The 19,436-nt window shown below is 39.9% G+C and overlaps 1 protein-coding gene across 4 annotated transcripts in view; it reads left to right on the top strand.

The window, feature by feature from the left end:
• The window catches only part of NCKAP5 (NCK associated protein 5), a 621,685-nt gene that overhangs the window by 59,745 nt on the left and 542,504 nt on the right, over window positions 1–19,436 (top strand). Inside the window, exon 1 of one of the 4 annotated variants that reach the window (XM_082197114.1) lies at window positions 15,529–15,999. The exons of the other annotated variants lie outside the window; for them this stretch is intronic. The gene's annotated coding sequence lies outside the window, so the exon portion shown is untranslated. Of the gene's footprint in view, window positions 1–15,528; window positions 16,000–19,436 lie in introns of those variants that run through there. 4 annotated transcript variants of the gene reach the window in all.

Here is a 19,436-nt window from a genome sequence, read left to right as displayed (position 1 = left end):
GAGCGGTCTTTGAAAAGCTTTACAGACTTAAGGGCAACTGAGGCAGTAAATGTTGTTCCAGAATGATCCTCCAGTTTTAAATGCCATCTAGTGACAATTCAATGAGCATAGAAACTGCAAATCCCAGAAAGCGGAGAATATTTCAGTTTTAGGCCTACCGTGTTGATAGTACCCCAAGCACAAATTTGGTACAGTCCCCTACTCCTCCAGATATGAATGTACGATACCCTAGAGAAAGAGGCTCAGTGTGTATGGAATGCCAAGATGTTTTTCAACTTTCTGTGTTGACTGCCTCCCATTACAAATCAGTGTTACAGGATAGATGGAAAGAAAATAATAAGAGCATTGAGCTGTAGTAGTTGTGTGCGCCCCCCCCCCAGCTTCCTCTAGGCCTCGTATAGATAGCCATGGCTTTCAGTGCAAACTACTGCATTTTTTTGCAGTTCTTCCTTACATAAAACAAAATAACAACGAAAGGTGGTATTATTGGAAAATAGGCCATTGTAAGTAGTTTATTAAAAAAAGGAAATAGTAATATGGCTAGGGATTTTCATGGCTCCTGTGAGCAGAGCCTCATACAGTGGTACCTCAGGTTACAAACGCTTCAGGTTACAGATGCTTCAGATTACAGACTCTGCTAAACCAGAAACAGTGCCTTGGGTTAAGAACTTTGCTTCAGGATGAGAACAGAAATCGCACGGCAGTGGCAGCGGGAGGCCCCCATTAGCTAAAGTGGTACTTCAGGTTAAGAACAGTTTCAGGTTAAGAACGGACATCCAGAACAAATTGAGTTCTTAAACCAAGGTACCACTGTATTACTTATTGAAGATATGTTGTGTTTTATTACATGGCAGGCACTGTAAGCCCGCTTTCTCCAACACGGTGCCCTTCAGGTGTTTTGGACTACAACTCCCATCAACTCCATCTAGCACTGTCATGATGGGAGTTGTAATCTAAATGATATGGAAGGCACCAAGCTGGAGAAAGGTGCTCCAGATAACAAAAGACTGATGCTGAGATTTAAACATCATTTGTTTGTTTAATTCATTTGTACGGATTTCAGAAAGAGCTCCAGGTATTGCGTATGCCTCTCTTTCTATGATAAAATATATACATTGGTAGCTCTGGATGCGGATGGGATCCGTTCCGGAGCCCCGTTTGCATCCTGAAGCGAACACAACCTGTGTCTGCGCGTGCGCGGGTCATGATTCGTCGCTTCCGCGCATGCGCGTCACGTCATTTTGAGCGTCTGCACATGCGTGAGCGGCGAAACCTGGAAGTAACACGTTCCGTTACTGCAGCCCGAAAATGCTCACCCCAAAGCTACTTCAACCCAAGGTATGACAGTACTCCTCAAGAGGTACTATCTTTGTTTGATTCAGCTCTTTTCAGAGCTGAGTAAATTAAAAACAACCACGCTAGTTATTAGAATCATAGAATCGTAGAATCATAGAGTTGGAAGAGACCACAAGGGCCATCGAGTCCAACCCCCTGCCAAGCAGGAAACACCATCAGAGCACTCCTGACATATGGTTGTCAAGCCTCTGCTTAAAGACCTCCAAAGTAGGAGACTCCACCACACTCCTTGGCAGCAAATTCCACTGTCGAACAGCTCTTACTGTCAGGAAGTTCTTCCTAATGTTTAGGTGGAATCTTCTTTCTTGTAGTTTGGATCCATTGCTCCGTGTCCGCTTCTCTGGAGCAGCAGAAAACAACCTTTCTCCCTCCTCTATGTGACATCCTTTTATATATTTGAACATGGCTATCATATTTACTGAGCTTCTCTCAGTAAAGTGTGAATCCTGAACTTCACTGAGCTTGACTTGAAGCAGAACATTGGCCAGAGTGGGTTAAGCTTTTATATATATATAAAACTATATATATAGTTTAGATGAGTTCATTGCCACATATTAAGTAGCCCAGTGCCTATAAAGGAAGTCAACACAAGTTCATTTTGCAGAGAGAGAGAGAGAGAGAGAGAGAGAGAGAGAGAGAAGGAGAAGCAAGCTTCTCACACACCTGTTCTTAGAAATGGTATATTCCTTGTTTTTGCTTGTAGACTATAATGATTGTTATCACAGTTAAAAAAAATCTTTTCCTGGATTCCCTTTGATCTTCAAAGAGCACTAGTGTTTCCAGAGGACAAAGAAAGCATAACAAGAATATTTTAAATGTGTAACCAGGCAGGTGATTTGCTTGCAAAACACACTAGGTGAAGAGTCTTATTTCAATTTCAAGGAAAATATGGAGAAGTCAGAATGGTTATATTCATTCTCCATAGAATAGGTAGTAAACCAAGCTTTACTTAAAATAGAACTGTTGACATTATATATGACTTTAGTCATGTTCATTAATATCAATGTGACTTCTCTGAGTAAAACCCAATGTTTAGTATCTTAGATTTCCTTCCATTTCTGTTCATGAGCAAAGGCACCCAAACCATAGTTAGAATCTACCCATACTCTATGAGGCAGCCTATGGGCAAGTTTGTACACTACTGCCCATGCATATGTGTGCCTGTGTGAGCTACATTTGGCAACCCCAGAAACACAGCAGGCTATAAAAACTGATGTTTCAACATGTTCAGTTTCTTGGAATAACATATAAGCACCCAGAGCAAATCATCATTATCATCACCGTTAAGACCTGGGTAGAAAAAATAATAATTTTATTTTTGCGATGGGTGAATAGAGAAATAGACATTTGGGTTTTGTGGAGCACTTAAAGAATGAATAGGTTTACAGTAGTAATATGCAGAAGAAGATATTGTCCAATCAGTTTGATTACTCATTTCCTGAAGTGCCAGCTAAGGTAATAGCCAGAGAGCTAAACAAGGCTTGATCAGAAGTGGTGTAAAATGCTGCTTTATTGTGTCTCCCCCACATGTCGCAAGGACTGAATAAGGATGATAAATCAGTTCAAGCTGCTATTGAAAGCGGACAGATGATGGAGTTAGATCTGCATTGTAGCACATATGAAGCTACTGAACAACACATATAACATGAGATGCCCAGTTTACAACAGGCAAATAGAAGGCAGAGCAGGTGTGATTTCATGGTGGGATTCTGATCCACTTTATACACTACATTTTAAATATTTATTCATTGATTTGATTTATTATACCCTACTCTTCAACAGATTTCCAGGGCAGTTTGCAAAAACTTAAGATTACAAATTGAAACAAAAGCAAAAAAGCACATTAAAACAACACAGTATAACAGCAGCCAGCAGAATTAAAAGCAAAACTTCCAAACATTGTGAAGGCAATGCAGAGAGGATTTAATACCCTGGTATTTATTTATTTTTAAAAAGTATTTGCCTGCTGTTGAACCACAACTTCCTGGGTGAGAACGTTCCATAGCCAGAGTGCAACAACCATATAAACCCTGTCCCATATAGTCTTCAGTGGTGGTAGTATTGAAATAGTGTTGAAAAAGCTATGGGTAAGCACTTGCGGAGTAAACAACTGTAAATCTTATACGTAAGTATTTGTGGAGCCAACAGACTCTTAAGGCACTTCATGTGATGGACTTTCAAGGTTTAAAAAAGCCCCAGGCAGAATTGAACCCAGAAATGAGCTGCAAGCACAACTATTTTCAGCTTCAATTTTGACCAAGCATGGAATTACATTGTTGGAAAAATATTTGGACTCAATACCCAATACCCTGTGAGTTCATCCTGGACGGCCAATAAGATCCAAACTCCAATTTTCAAGTCAAACAGGACATTTATTTAGATGTTGCAAGGCCAGTGTGACATAACCTCAACCAGCAAGTAGTTGACGGTAGCACACCGGATATGAAAACAGAACAACCATTTATACACTTACAAGCAAAGGTTTAATCAGGAGGCATAGCAATTTTCTTATCTTTCCCTCCTTCCTTTGTCCTTAACAGTTATAGTAATAGCTCCTGCATACATGTCATTCCATTCTTCTCCCATGGTTTTCTTGCACATACAACCTTCACTTTCTTGGTCTTTCTCACACACATTTTAATATTTATTCTGTAATTCAATAATTTCAATAATTATCCAACAACACCACAGTGGCATACACATATGGTTTTGAGATAAGGTTATTTAGAGCAGATGTCTTCAACCTTTTCAGACCCAAGACCCACTTTTAACTCAAACATACATTTGGAGACCCATTTCTTTGTATGGTGATAGTGCTCCTGTTACGAGCCACTTTGAATGAAGCCTTGGCCCAGTAGTGGGTCCCAACCCACCTGCTGAAGACCAGTGATTTAGAGCATCCATTGTCAACTGGTGGGTTAGGATCCGTGAGCTCTTGGGCCAACTGCAATGCAGACTGTAGGCACAGTTGGCTTTTATCCTCAGTTGGCAGACCAGGCTATGCTCATTGTCTGGGCAGTTGGCAGACCAGGCTATGCGCATTGTCTGGGCAGTTGAACTTTGTTCTGGGCAGTTTTGCAGCTGGCTGAAATTTTGTTTTGGTAGGTTGTCCTGCCCTGCAGTGCAGCCGGCTGGGGAATTTAGAATGGCTGGCCACTGGGAAGTGACTGCTCACACCTTGTGAGTGGAAAGCTGCCTATGAGGGGCCACAACCATCACCCACCCAGAGCAGGGTATGTGGCCATTGTCAGCTTTTGGGTCAGGATCCATGAAAGGATCGTGTCTGACCTAAGCTAGGCCATACCAGTTATACACAAATGTGGTAACAAAAAATTAAGAAATGAGTCCCATTATGCAAGCTTGAGGTAAAGCATGGTTGAAGACCCATGATATAGAGCACTGAGCTATGAATGGAATAGGAAAGCTCAGATATTTGGGTAGGCTTTAAGTCCTCACAAAGCAGCTGATTCTCTCATCCAGTACATTAAGCTTGCCACTCGTCCATTATTTCATGAAATATATTTAGTATTAAAATCTAATATTAATAAATAAGGAACAGTTAGCCAACCTACAGGACCCCACTCATAGGGATAATTTAGACGTTGCATAAGCCTGGTAGGGTTGGAGATGCGTCCATGGTTTGTTTGTCTAGCAGACAATTTTATGAGAAAGTGTGGCAGATAATTTTAAGAGAAAGTGTGTCAGGCATACTTTTTTGAGAAGCAAATGTCATCCTTGCTTTTGTTTTATTTTCCACAAGGGTACTCATTCCTTATAACTGGCATCACTGACAGTACTACTACTGAAGGGCAAACAAAGGAAAATGCGAAGGAAAGAAAATGTAGTTCTGAGTAGTAGGTAGTGATACTGTTGAACCCTGCAGACAAAAAAGGGGGTAAACTTTGTGTGCAAAAAAATGGGGTCAAATAATCCTATGAAAAGGTTAGTATCTAGTAAAATCAGGAGGAAGAGAATGTAGTTGTCAGGGAAAATTGGGAGCGATGTTTGTGACGAATGTGAGTCAGAAAAGGAGGCTATACCGTGGAGATGTACAGAATAATACAGCACATAAGAGCACTGGATTTCACAACAGTATTCCTAAGTGTCTTGCTTTGATCCTGAGCACAGTTAGGTACATTCCTCTGAAATCAAGTAGATGTGCCTGGGAAATGGGTACACATCACAAATACAATGGTAGGTCCAAGGTATGTAGACCACAATTGCATCTAGAACCATGCACATTTCACCTAATGATAGTGAGATGCTTGACATACTCAACTTTGAGGTTTATAAAAATCATCCTCTGCAAACATCAAGGGTACCAAGGGTAGACAGATGTTGTGTGCTTGCTCATATATGGGAAACAATTAAAGTACTTGGTACACAGTGGCAGATAGGGAGGAGCAATTTTAGTACAGTTCAGGCACTAGGATTGCGGAATCTATAACATCACAAAAGGATTACTGAATAGGCTCAAGAATGGGATATGAAGAATGGGACTGTAACTGAGCTACAAGACAAGTTAAAAACAAAACCCTCCCATTTTTTTCAATAATTATATTTCTGTTGAAATTAGACACCATGTTACAAAGGATGATACAGTCCAATGGCAGACCAATCTAATAAAGTAAACATGACAGAATAAAATGCAGGAAGAGCAAAATGATAACATTAAAAAAAGTCTGTAGAAAGAGACAGGGTTGGACACTTTAAAAGTTTGTTGAATGAAAGTATTTCCAGTTGTGTAAGATCTCCACATTTATGGCAATATGTTTTTAAGTAGTTATTAAAATTTGGAGAACTTGCACATTTGCAAACTTTGGTTAAGAACAAAGCTACTGTTCAGCAAAAGCAAACCGTTCCTCCAATTTGCTTATGTTTGCTTAGAAGTGAAGATGGGAGATGGCATGCCTACCTCTAAAAGCACAGTGTGTGTCCTACCCATCTAGAGGTACAAGTTCATTCTTGATTTTTTATGTATTCTTTTTCTTGCTCGTGGCATGGGTGGATTTGTTACAGCAAAGAAGATGACTAAACTTGGCCTGTGCCCTATGTTAAATTTACAGGTTGAACCTGCAAGTATCAGATTTATTTCTATTTGTATTTATTAACCATGCACCTTGTCTTCAAACCTGCAGGGATAGTGCCCCACAAAATAAGATTATTACCTTGACAGGCCTATAGATGGGCTGTACTTGCCCTATGAATGAGGCATATAAAATCCCCTGCCATTCTGGCTTTGATTTCAGTGGGTCTACTCTGATTATGACTTAGTTGGATGTCTCCCCAGGATAGGGATGTGGAACCTCTGGTTCCCCAGATGTTGATGAACTACAACTCCCATCATCACATGCTGTCTGCGGCTAGTAGAAGTTGGAGTCAAACTTTATCTGGAGGGCCACAGGTTTCCCATTCTTGCTTTATGTACTTCTTAAAATTGCCTGTAAATACTTGTATGAAGCATGTTGTAATTTAAAATAATTTGGTATGTCAATGCAGACTTGTCTTTATTCCCATCCATAGGTTTGAGCATCAGGTTTGTGGAAACACTGGAAATACAACATAGCATATTGGGGTTGAGAGTTAGAGTGTTGTATTTTGACATGAGAAGACAGGTTAACAATCTTTTTTCATCCTTGCTACCTGGGTGACCTTGGGCAATTTGTTGTTACTTCCATTTTAACCAAATTCATAGGGCTGTTGCAAGGATGACAAGAATACTCTGCCCACCAAAAATGGGTTCAGAAACAGTTGTTGTTATTAGAAACCTTGTTCTTTAATAATTTTATATCATTCTTATAAAAAGGTGAATAGCATTACTAATAGCATTAGAATTAAGAATGGGTCTAGATGTTCTTAATGATACTATATCCTAAAATGATAGATATTCAGTGGGTGGAGAGACTTATAAATCCAGATTTTTCATAGTAGTAAATGAGAAGGTAGCATATGTTTCCTCCAGTTTTTATGCTTTTTGCAGCTATCTATCTTACTTACATGTATATCCCACCTTTCTTGCATCATGGAACCCAAACTGGGATAAATATGGTCTCCAGGTACTGATCAGACCCAGACCTGCTTAGCTTCAGCAAGCTGACAGCCACATGTGCCTCCAGATCATATTCTGGCTCTCACCATACCACAAAACCCAGACTAGATCAGGCTATAACAAATCTAGATTTCTTCAATGAGACAGCATCATCATGACAATTAATTTATTTGTATCCTACCCTTCCCTTCCTTTCACAGGAGCTTAGGACAATAAACAACATCAAAATGTAACCCATACAAATGTTTAGATAAGCTCAGGTAAGAGCCACCTTTGGCCCTTTTGTTAATGCGCACATACAGTACTACAAACATTAATTAATTACAGACATTATTCTTTGGAAAGTCCCTGTTAGATTTCCCTTCCCCTTCTGTGCTCTGTATTAATGTTAACAGTTGTATAATCTCGAGCAAAAGACAGTTGTTTCATTAATTTATGCTCATGTTGTGATCATATTTACCTCTCTTTTTTGAAGGGAGAGGAGCTTTAATTACACCTCCAGTTAATTATCTCTGATACATGTTCAACCTCCAAATGCATATTGATGACATGATGCCATTTCCTAATTATCATAATTGCAGCTTCATTTGAGTGGTTAGAGGCTAAATGTGCTGATGTTTGTAGAAGTCTTTGAGCATTGGTATTAAAGCAATATGGGAACAAAGTTATGCATGCATTTAATATAATCATCTGTAGGAACAAAGGAGGGGGGAACACTATAAAAGCATTTAGCTACAAAGTACTCTTATTAATCTTCATAAGCCACCCACCATCCTTTCAAGTTACTACATCTTCCATGGCCCCTCCTACCCGCCCAGCATTATACTCAAGTCCTAGTTTAGTAATTGCAGTGAGATCATGAGCCATACGTCTGGGACACAAACCTTTTTAGAGACTCCTGTAGTGATGGTCCAATATCTTCTTAGGGACAGAATAGTAACCACCTTCTGTTTCAGTCAGTGGTATAAATAGTTTTCTATACACCAGACTTCCTCAACCTGTGTAGCTCCATGGTCTGTGCTTGCATCACTGAAGTGAAGTCTCTTGGGCCCAAGCCTGAGTAGTGTGTATGGAAGTCCTGGACTTCCCAGACGACAAGATACTTCCTTGGCCTCACTCATGTGGTCCAAAGGCACCAGCTTGCAGGAAAGAGGCATATAAGACACCATCCAACTGCCTTAGGTACTCAACTCAGGATTTGTGTAGGGTTTACTCAGGACTTTTTTCAGCTGGAACTCACCGGAACTCAGTTCTGTCTCCTCTCAGGTGGGTGCCATTGGCATTCTAAGAGAATGAGGAAGGCATTCATGGTACCTATTTTTCTAGAAAAATAGCACTGAGTTTACCCCTTAGCCTTTCCTTCTCCTGAAGATATCCCACAATGCAGCAGGTGCAGATATTCGCTCACCATGTATTCCTGAAGGCTTTCTCACAAATGAGAGACATATGACAAGGCAGCAGAGGTTTGGGATCAGAGTTTTCCTTCTTCTAGATAGCCTACCTTTCCAGGTAGTTGCTTCCCATCTGTTGAATGTAATGCATGAACACTCCTAAAACCATCTTCTTGTGGACAATATTGTTCACAGAAGTCTGGAAGCTTTTTTTCAATGTGATGTCTGATATTTATGAGGGCATTCATTGGCATCCATAGGACATGAACTATATGTGCTACTTGGTACAAAACTATAGCAAGAGTTAGCAAATTATATGCAGACAACTCCATCGTCTCCGCTCCTCCACATGCAGCTGCTGGGTGACCTTGGGCCAGTCACACTTCTGTCAAGTCTCTCAGCCCCACTCACCTCACAGAGTGTTTGTTGTGGGGGAGGAAGGGAAAGGAGAATGTGAGCCGCTTGGAGACTCCTGAAGGGGAGTGATAAAGCGGGATATCAAATCCAAACTCTTCTTCTTCTTCTTTCTCCTTCTTGATATTGATTTGTGTATTTCCATTGCCAATCTCTAGCTTGCCCTATGAACAGGAAAATATAGTGTAATCTCACTTCCATTAAAAGTCTACCTGTTTCCTGTTATTTTTACATTGTTGGCATGAATGACTGCATGAAGAATATACAGGAGTATTATGAAAGACAGGAGTGCTTTTACCTTTACATGACAAGCCCTGGTTACATCTGCTAGCAGCTTTCTGCCAAGTTTTTAAGAATGAAAATTGCTTTAAAGCTCTTACATGTGAATCATGTTCTGTCTAGTTTTGTTGGTCCTCCTTTCATGTGCTGAAAATAATTTATTATAGAAATGGTGTGTTAAGGTATGTTAAAGTAAACTTTTTTCTTTCTTTTAAGGCTGACATTATCACTCTAGGGCATCGGGCATCAAATTTTGAGTCACCTCAGGACTCAGATGCCTTTTGAGGGGGAAATAATTTGGATTAATTTAATCCCACCCTTTCTTACTTTTGCACTTCGAGTTTTTTGGTTGTCTGAAGCTGTACCTTTAACATTTTGACTTTCTTCTCCCTTGTAACATACACCTTAGGTCTCCTTTTGTGTGAATATATAAATAAATCTAATCTGATCTAATTCATGATCTAAATCTGATCCAATCACAGTGTGAGGAGACACAATGAGTTAAACATGATGTTGGCTCAGCCTTCAAATTAGAACAAACACAATAGGGCAAAAAGTGCCACCTAATGTGTGATATGTCAGCAAGAGCATGTTCCCACTGTACTCATGTAAAGGCATCATGACACAAAGGCCAGTGAAATGTAGTGATGGACTGGAGTGCAGCACAAGCCAGATGAGCCATAACTAGGGATGTAAGAAGGCAGCAATTTTTGATTCTACCTGTATTTATCACAATCAGTGCTGTTTTCATTCCATAGCAGTTCAGTTTCCACTATATACTATGAAATTTGGCTCACTATCTACTGTTTAATTGAGTTATTTACATAACTTACACAACATACATTCATCTTAATATAAGGAAACCACTATATATAATTTGTGGACATAAAAACAATGTTATGAACAAATACTGATTGTATTTGCTTTACTGATTTCCGTTCATGACCACATATAACCTGCAGCAAGTTCCACTTCCTTTTCTATTTTCATATGAACTCCCCAACATTCCTAATCACCGGAATGCTGGAAGCACCGAACCTGTCTTAAAAGGAGAGGGAGGAGAAAAGGAATTCCCTAAATATTCCAAAAGTGGAGATGTCATCTTCAGAACATCTCCTTTGCAGGCCCTGAAAACAATAACACCAGGGCAGCATTGGAATAGCATGCCTCTTTCAAAACAACAACAACAACAACAACAACAACAACAACAAGCCCTTGTCAAATAACAGCATAGGTATCCCCTAGTTGACTTCTGCCCTAGGAAAGTTTGTCAGCACCCCCAGCACGCCACTATTTCCAAATATTTCCACAAAAGTGTTTTGTAACTTGATTAATAAATGCACAGCATTTGTGTAGCAGAAAATTAGTTTTCCATTCTCTGTGGAGTTACTGCTCTGCCATAAATTAGATTCTCGTTCTCTGCAGGGTTCCTCCTTTCCCAAAGTTCCCTTACTCTGTATAACTCTTTTGCTCCCCTCTACCAGCAACACACCGGCAGCCTGGGGAATGAAAGGAAGACAGTGGAGAATTGCCATTAGAAACGGTGAAAACAGTCCTTGCTTGTTTATGTCTTTGCTCCGGAAGGATTGATTATCTTTCCTCTGATAGCTGCCATTTTATTTATATATACTGTTTGAAATTTCAGAGTAGCACTTCTGCGCTTTTACTCTCCTTGGAGCTATTAAGTGACTTAATAATAAGTGTTTAAATATTTTCTCAGTTATGAAAGCCTCTTTTTGTGGGTGGGTGGGTGTGGGTGTATAAAACAGCAGTCAGAGAACTCTGTTAGTTTACAGCTTTGCTAAGGCTTGTACCAACAACATTTAGGTTTGTCATTGTTGCATTGAGACTCTACTAACCTAGGCCATCTATATATTAATTTAAAAGGTGGAAGGCTAAAGGTCAGAAATCCTACAAGTTGTGAGTCATCATGTGGAAACTCCTTGCTGCTCCCACAGTGCTAACTTTACCCAGTGAGTCATTCTCTGCAGCCTTCTTAGAATGTCACATATGGAAATCGAGGGTTATTCCTCCGCCCCCATGTTTCAGACCTCATATCGTGATGCCATAGGATTGCAAATCTGGGTTCAAAGGTACACACCAGTGTAGCAACAAGGATCACACATTCAAGATTATAACTGAAATTATTTAAGGCCTCATCTGCACTATACATTTAAAGTAGTAGTATATCAATTTAAGTAGTCATGGCTTCCTCCAAAAAATTCTGGGAACTGTAGTCTGTTAAGGGTGCTTAACAGAACTACAGTTCCCACAAGTCACAGAACTACAATCCATCTTCTGAGGGAACTCCGCGACGTCTAGCTCTGTGAGAGAAATAGTGGTCTCCTAACAAGCCTCAGCATCCTAAACAAGCTACAGTTCCCAGGATTCTTTGTAGGCATGGTACTGCTTTTCCATGAGCCACATTGACCAATACATGGACAGTAGAGACAATGGCCTGGTTAACAAATCATACTAAGCCAAACTATGGCTTACCAGACCACATTACTGTGCAGGCAGCCAGAGTGGAGCTACCAACTGCTTTGTCCTTTTGTCCTGCTTTGTTGTTATGCTGTACTGAGCAAAGGCAAGGTTTGACTCAGTATGTTGTCTGAGCCAGGGCTCATGGTTAAGGGCTCTCTTCATGAACCATGTTTTGTTTGCCTCAGTTTTCTAGGGGAGAGCACAACTGATGTTAAATGTAAGCTTGTCACCCTTTTCAACTTGTTTTTGTAAGCATTCAGCAATTGTCTCATAACAAGTGCCACTGTTGCCCATCTCTGCCTGCTTATTATTATGGCTTTACTAGCTGCTAAGGTGCCAACCAAGGCCTTCCTTATCAACTAGCAAGAACTTCTTATAATCCAGTCAAGCCTTTCTCCTTCATTAGCAGCCAGCTGCACTTTTCTTTAAAGAAAGTTTTACAAGACTCTGAAGTTCATCTCTAATTTTTTCATCTTTCCACCTCACTATTCAGATGCATTCATGTGCTTGCAACTCTGAATGTTTATAGAATCACAAATCTATATGAAGCCATGTAATCAAATACTTGTGCCAGGGTTTAGAAATCATTATGGCTTTGGCAATAATGGCGGCAGCAGCAACCACCACCACAACAACATTGACCTCTACAGGTCAATGACAGGCTAATTCTTTGGAACTTGGAGCATAAATGAAAGTTCTAGCCATCAATGGTGTGGCAGAAAGGTGGTTTTAAATGATGGCAGATGTTTGAGAAAAACAGGAATGAAGAGGCACTGAGAGAAAAATGGTGCTTTGAAACAATAGTAGAGGTTTGAGTAAAGGGAGGATGTAAAGATGCTGAGTAAGAAAAAGTGGCCACTTTAAACAATGGCAAACGTTTGAATAAAGCAAGGATAGAGGAATACTGAGAGGGGATAGTGGTGATTAAAACTTCGGCAGATATTTGAGCAAGTAGGGAGTGACATCTGGGGGGAGTGGCAGTTTAAAACAAGGTTTGAATAAAGTGAGAAGGGAGTTTAGAAAAGCTCTATTCTATTAGCTTTTTGGTGTTGGCTTCTGTGTTGCACCCATCTCTGATATTTTACTGTGGGCAGGTGGGGGTGGGTGGGAGAAACTGCCATTTTCCTCTCAGTATATCTGCACCTCCACTTCACTCAAAATTTTATCACGTTTTCCCTTTCGGTATTTCTACCTTTTTGCTGTTCTCACACTTCTCCCTCTTCCATTCCTCAGCCTTCTCATGTGAGAGAGATAAAGGATGTGGAGCCCTGAAATATTAAATAGTACCTTCACACAATGTATTTCACAATGTATTTTATTAACAAGCAAATACCCACAACATCCATCAGATGAAGGTGGAGCAGAAGGCATGGGCAAAGAAAAACAAGGGCTGGGATTGGGAAGGTGGAAAGTGAGCTTAGAAGTTACATGGAGTGCAAAGGGGAAGCTAAAGGAGATTAATGTGCGGGAAGTGGCAGGGGGTGGCAAGTGGATTGAGTAGGGGTGCAAATCCTACTAATGCATAATTCTTTTACTTTCCTTAAAATCCTTATTTTTTTTTGCTGGAAAATATGGTTTTACTATCATTATTATATAGACTAAGTTTCAAGAGCCGCAAGCACTTCAGTCATGTCTAACTTACTCTACCAGTCACAATATCTGAGGTGGTGTGTCACTGTTTTGCCATCCTGCCTGCTGTGGTGGCACTGCTGCTTGTTGGGACTGGGATGGGTTCCAAATAATAAGCATACATTTTCCATAAATTGCCAACTTAGAAACATGAGTTAAAAATAAGAACTGACATCAGCATAGCGATAAACCCACCTGAGAACCCGTTCTGCAACTCAGTGGGATCTATATGCATTTATAAAGTTCCTGGCCACCATTAAACCACCAAATTTCCCAGGAAGTCAGCACAAAGAGAATTGCATGGTGAATGCTTAGAATTTCAAGGCTCTTAAGCATTAATTTCAAAAGAATTGCACGCAGCCAACTTGTTAAATCATGCAACTCTTTGATAAAGTAAGTGGGGGGTTCTGCCTATATAATGTGTGTTTCCTTTTCAACACAGCAACCCTTAAGTGCTTCATTTTTCTGCACCTGGCAACTGTTGTTAAAATTTCTGCATCAGGACTGTCAACATATATTTATGGAAAACAGTCTTCATTGTATTCTAGCCAGAGAATAATCTCCTTTTCTTTGGTGCCTTCATTCTTCTTGATACGCTGGTAGCAATGGTGGTGATGGCGACAAGTGAACATTTAAGCAGCTACAGTTTCACAGGCTCCTACTTACGCTACAAAACACACACAAAAGGGGAGGGGGGAAGCCAGATATTCTTAGATGCTATGACTTTGTTCAGAAAAAACCCCTGTTATGTATTGGCTTTAAACATGAATTTCTGATTTTGCTGTATTCTAAAAGCTCCATTGAGCCCAAAGTTAAGCACATCTAATTCAGACTAAATTCAGTGGCAAACATCAAGGCACATTCTTAGTTCTCCCCTGGGAATAAAGATACCATAAAGTGTTTAATTTTGGGTAGATGAGACCCCAGCTCTTATATTTACTGTGTGATTTCCCTAGAGTTCTTTTCCCAAAGTTGTCCCAAACATTTATTTGGTGTATGTTTTCTCAGCTTTTACAATGGCTATACTTCAGCAATATTTGCTAAACAGTTAAAAAAATTAGGTGTGCCCTTACTTTGAACAGGTAGGACACATCTAGAGTACATACCTGTGCATACATCTTAAGACTCACGGAATAAAATAAGACCAAATTCAATGTAGACTTTCATAAGATGACACTGAATTTATTTAGCAACAAAAACCTTCTGCCTCCCAGGCCAATGCACAGTCACTCAGAAGTCCAAATGAATTCAGTCTGACTCACTCCCAAGTAAATATGCCTAGAATTATGAATCTAGACAGCAAAGATAAAAAGAAAACAATAAAAATACAAATACTGAAGAGTAAAATTGATATAGAAACCAAATATTATACATTATACAAAAAACCCCCCAAAACTAATGTACAGGGATCAGCAAAGAATATGTGGTGTAAAAATATTTTTCAGATACAATCAGTATACAGTAACTAGTTTACAATATCACAAACAATAGCACTTACAGAGGAGATATCTAAATAAGAAATATAAAAAATATTTTCTGCATACAAGGAATGCAGATTTGGTTCTGTTCTGGAATGTTTGAAAAAGAGAAAGTAGCACTTCCAAGTTTTACAGTCTTCTTAATTGCTTTGCTGCCAGATTCTGTTTTTTTATTAATTCCTTTCAAATTAATTAAGAATTGTTTGCCAAAAATTATTGATTACACAATTTTGTCTAGATGCATGCTGTTAAGAGGGAGCCAACGATATTCTAGCAATTCCTTTTGATGAAGTAATCAGGAAGCTTCTGGGGCCTGTTTCAGCTGCTGAGGGGCGTGCTTCAAATGCAAATTACTGCCAAATGAGATTCTTTCCAAATTCCAGCCAATTAAAATATATTTAAAGGGCAGCTGCTTAAAGGCAAAAACAATCCTTCCTCACACCCCCAAAACTGTTGCAAGAAACTTTCCAGGGCAAAAGTCCTCGAGTTTGTCAAACAAGATCTTTAAAGTAATGCGTAGCTGCTATTTATTTTGTCCAAACTGGTGGAATCTGTGAACGGCGCCTATCTGCAGTCAGAAGCTGAGATGACATGTTCAGCACCACCTTAAAAGAGACAAAGCAGGGAGTGTTTGTTCGGGTGTCAGTTTTCTCCTCTTGGCTCTTTAAACCATGTGTGTTTGGCTGCTTGCCCTCTGTGGAGCTGCATACAAATATTGACAGAACACAGTGGTATTTGTTAAGCTGGATCTTGGGAAGTGAATGATTAAAACTCTGAAGGAAGATCTGAAAACTTCAGCGCTTCCCTCCTCCCTCTCCTCAAGAATCTTTAACAGTGTTTAACAGAGTGAAAGTGAAAATGCTGAGCTGGGTCAAATGAAATCCTGACCTTCTTTTCCTCTGCCTTTGCCTTGCTGTAGGTAAGGACAAACTTCTTGAAGTGTTTTCGTTCCTGCATGTTTTTTTTTAATCCCATTATGAATTAGTGGTTGTTTAATGTGTGGTAGTACTGAAAGGGGCTGGGAATGCTTTTGATTTAATTCTGTGATTTGGGGAAAAGTTATGAGACAATCTTTGTAAATAGACAGACTGTGTTAGCCAGTAACTATGCACCATCAAATGTTAATACTACTTTTCTCACAGTTCCATTACAGTAAGTGATAGGCGCATGAATCTCCTCAGACATTTTAAAGACGTACTTAGATCCAAATATCTGGGACACATGAAATTCACCTCAGAATTCCACCTAGTGGTGTTCAACTGAGAGTTCAAAGTTTGCTGCCTGGGTTGTACCTGCAAAACATTATTGTCTCCATCACATAGTTTATCACTGTCATACTGCTTTCTAGTGCCAATGAAAGGGTACTGAAAAACCTGTTTGACTTAAGGTTTTATTTTAACTTGAGAGACTCTTGAAACATTGGATTATTCCCCCCCACTGTGTATGCTACTTTGAAGAAATCACCAGATGACTGAAAAATTGTATACCAAACATTGTCCTGAAATGGGCTTTTTGTAAGAACACAGTTTATTTATTTATATCTAGAGAGAATGAAATAGACCTATGATGCAGTCAAAATTTTCATACCCATGAGGATTACGGGCTGCTTGTTGCTTCCAATTGCTGCATACTAGCACTCAAAACTGCAGAAGCCTGATGATTGCTTTCCATCTCAGTTGCTTATCACCAGTCTTTGGGGCGTCATCTTTTTTCAGTGTAAGCAAAGCATCTTTCATGCCATGGGATCATGTTGCAATAGGAGGGTTTTGGTTAAATATGCCTTGTTAATCTTTAATGTATAAGTAGCACTGAGCATTTGCCAAATGGAAACATTTAAGCAACACCCCATGTATCCATTGCCAAAATAAATGCTGGCAGGCTACAAAATAATATTTTTAAAAGAATTTTGCAACAAACTTCAACATGTGGGTTCAAATATTCCACGATCCTTTGATGCATCTTGGAAAACGTGCAAATGCAAGTTTGCCTATTAAAATCCTACAGTTGGGGGCTGGAAGTTTGCAAGCGTTCCTCTGATTGAATAGCACTTATTCATGAAGCAGGTCTAGTTGAGCTCAATGAAACAGCTTGTTTGAATCAGCACTACGCGTCATTAGAGTTAAGTAGAATTAGGCTCATAAGGAATGTTTATGGGCATATGATGTATATGTCTGATTAATATTGAAAGCTACCTTCATAGAGCAACATGTTAATAAACATAATCACATTTTGTGGAATGTCTTTTAAGAAAATCAGAGATACACAGGGTGAGATGGGATTAGAAGCTGAAGTTTTTGGATTGCCTCTCTTTACTTAAAACATTGGCCTTATCCGCAGTATTACCCTGCCATGGTATTTTATTTGTATCACAACTGCCAAGCTCAGGGGGCTTTACATAGTTTCTCCCATTTTATCTACATAGTGATCTTGTGATTTAGTTATGGTAGTATTGATTGGCCTTAGTGAAACTCAGAAGTTGAAAAGGGTCTCTGTGGTCCAAGCAGATTGGTGTGGATTGCCTTTTTTCCAGCTATGTCTGGTTTGCCCACAATGAATGTTTATGGCCAGGGGTAATCTAGCCACACTGGTCTATTATCTGGAAACTTCGTGTGTGGACTACTGTATGAGGGGCTGCCCTTGAAGAGGACTCATAAGCTTCAATTAGCACAGAAGGCAGCTGCCAGAATTTTAAGCAGCAAGATTGGCTCACTAAATGAATTACTGTACATTGGTTGCCTAGTTGCTTCTGAGCTAATGTAAAGGCACAGATGCTAACCTAGAAAGTGCTAAAACTCTTGGTACTCAAATAGCTGAATATACTCCTCTTTGGGCAAAAACAAGCCTGGCTATGCTTTAAGATTTGCAGAGAAGGGTCTTCTTTGTGCCCCACTGTTAAGGAAAGTTCATTTTGTGGTGATGTGGATGAAGCCTTCTCCTCAATGGTGCCTATTTGTGTCATACCCTCCCACTACAAACACAACAGGTACTTCTTCATATGTAGTAGGAACATTAGAATATATAAGTAGGGCTATGTTGCATAATGCCCAAGAGTAACATTCCTTCCGAGCACCACAAAGATTCAAGGGTAGTGCTGATATCTCCTTGACAATTTTTTACAAACTCAGAGGCCACTTTATGATGGGTGGACCAACTGAGGGGTCGTCACCTCATTAAATGAAAACCTGTTACCTTTCCAACATGGCCACGCAACAAGGCCACATCAAAGCACAAATAAAAAGAGCTACTGTTCCAGAGGGATTTGTAAGGTATGCTAGAGAAAACCATAAGGAAGCTGAATGCCTCAAACACACTCATTTGTTCCAATACATTTGCTAGCCATACTCTTTATTGGGAGGCTGCTGAAAGATGTACACAAAACTAAATGCTTTTCTCCTGGGTTAGCAGTCCAAATCTGTCATTGATGGTTAGGGAAGAAATTTAGTAGACAGATGCAGTAAATATTTTTTTCTGAAAGCAGAAGTAGTTTGTTGCAGGGGTTAAAAAACCCAACCAAAGGGTATGACATTTGTAGGACATCGGGTGAGTTAATATGTAGCAACATTTGCATTTCCTATTGCATTCTAGATTGATCACATGCACACACATTCACACAGATACACATAGCAATTGTGAGGCATTAGGACAATGGTGGCCAATTTGCTTCTCCTTTCTTTTTGTTTGGTATGTGTGCCACAAATCAATCCAAACTGTGGCGTAGTGCCATCCTGTTGTGCTCTGCAGTGCATTAGCAAGGTTTTCTGGTATATTTAGATATGGGTTGAATAAAACGGCATGTTTTTCTTGTCTGCTGGGCTTGGAACAGCTAGCACAGGAGAGTCAGCCAGCCGAACTATGCTATAACCAGGCCCGTAGGTCATTGAGGGAGGGGGACACACAACTTTCGGTACCTGTGAAACCCATGCCTCCAGACAGGGCTCCTGTGCATTAGGAGCAGGGATTATAAAATCAAAAGCAATGCTGATTGTTGAACGCATTCTGCTTCTCCTAGATTTGGTACTGCAAAGCACAAAAAGTGTTGGGTTAACAAACATACACATGCAAATTAAATAGTATCTGTAATTCTTCCTGAGGAAATAATGTGATCTGTCTTGGTATATACAGTGGTGCCTCGCAAGACAAAATTAATCCGTTCCGCGAGTCTCTTCGTCTAGCGGTTTTTTCGTCTTGCGAAGCAACCCTATTAGTGGCTTAGCGGCTTAGCGCTATTAGCAGTTTAGCGGCTATTAAAGGCTTAGCGGATCAGCGGCTAAAAGGCTATTAGCGGCTTAGCGGCTTAGAAAAAGGGGGGGAAGCGGAAAAAAATCGGAACACTCGCAAGACGTTTTCGTCTTGCAA

This window comes from Podarcis vaucheri, assembly GCF_965113315.1.
Source record: "Podarcis vaucheri genome assembly, chromosome: 1".
Taxonomy (NCBI): domain Eukaryota; kingdom Metazoa; phylum Chordata; class Lepidosauria; order Squamata; family Lacertidae; genus Podarcis; species Podarcis vaucheri.
The sequence above is the reverse complement of the archived record's forward strand: the minus strand, read 5'-3'. Positions and strand labels throughout refer to the sequence as shown.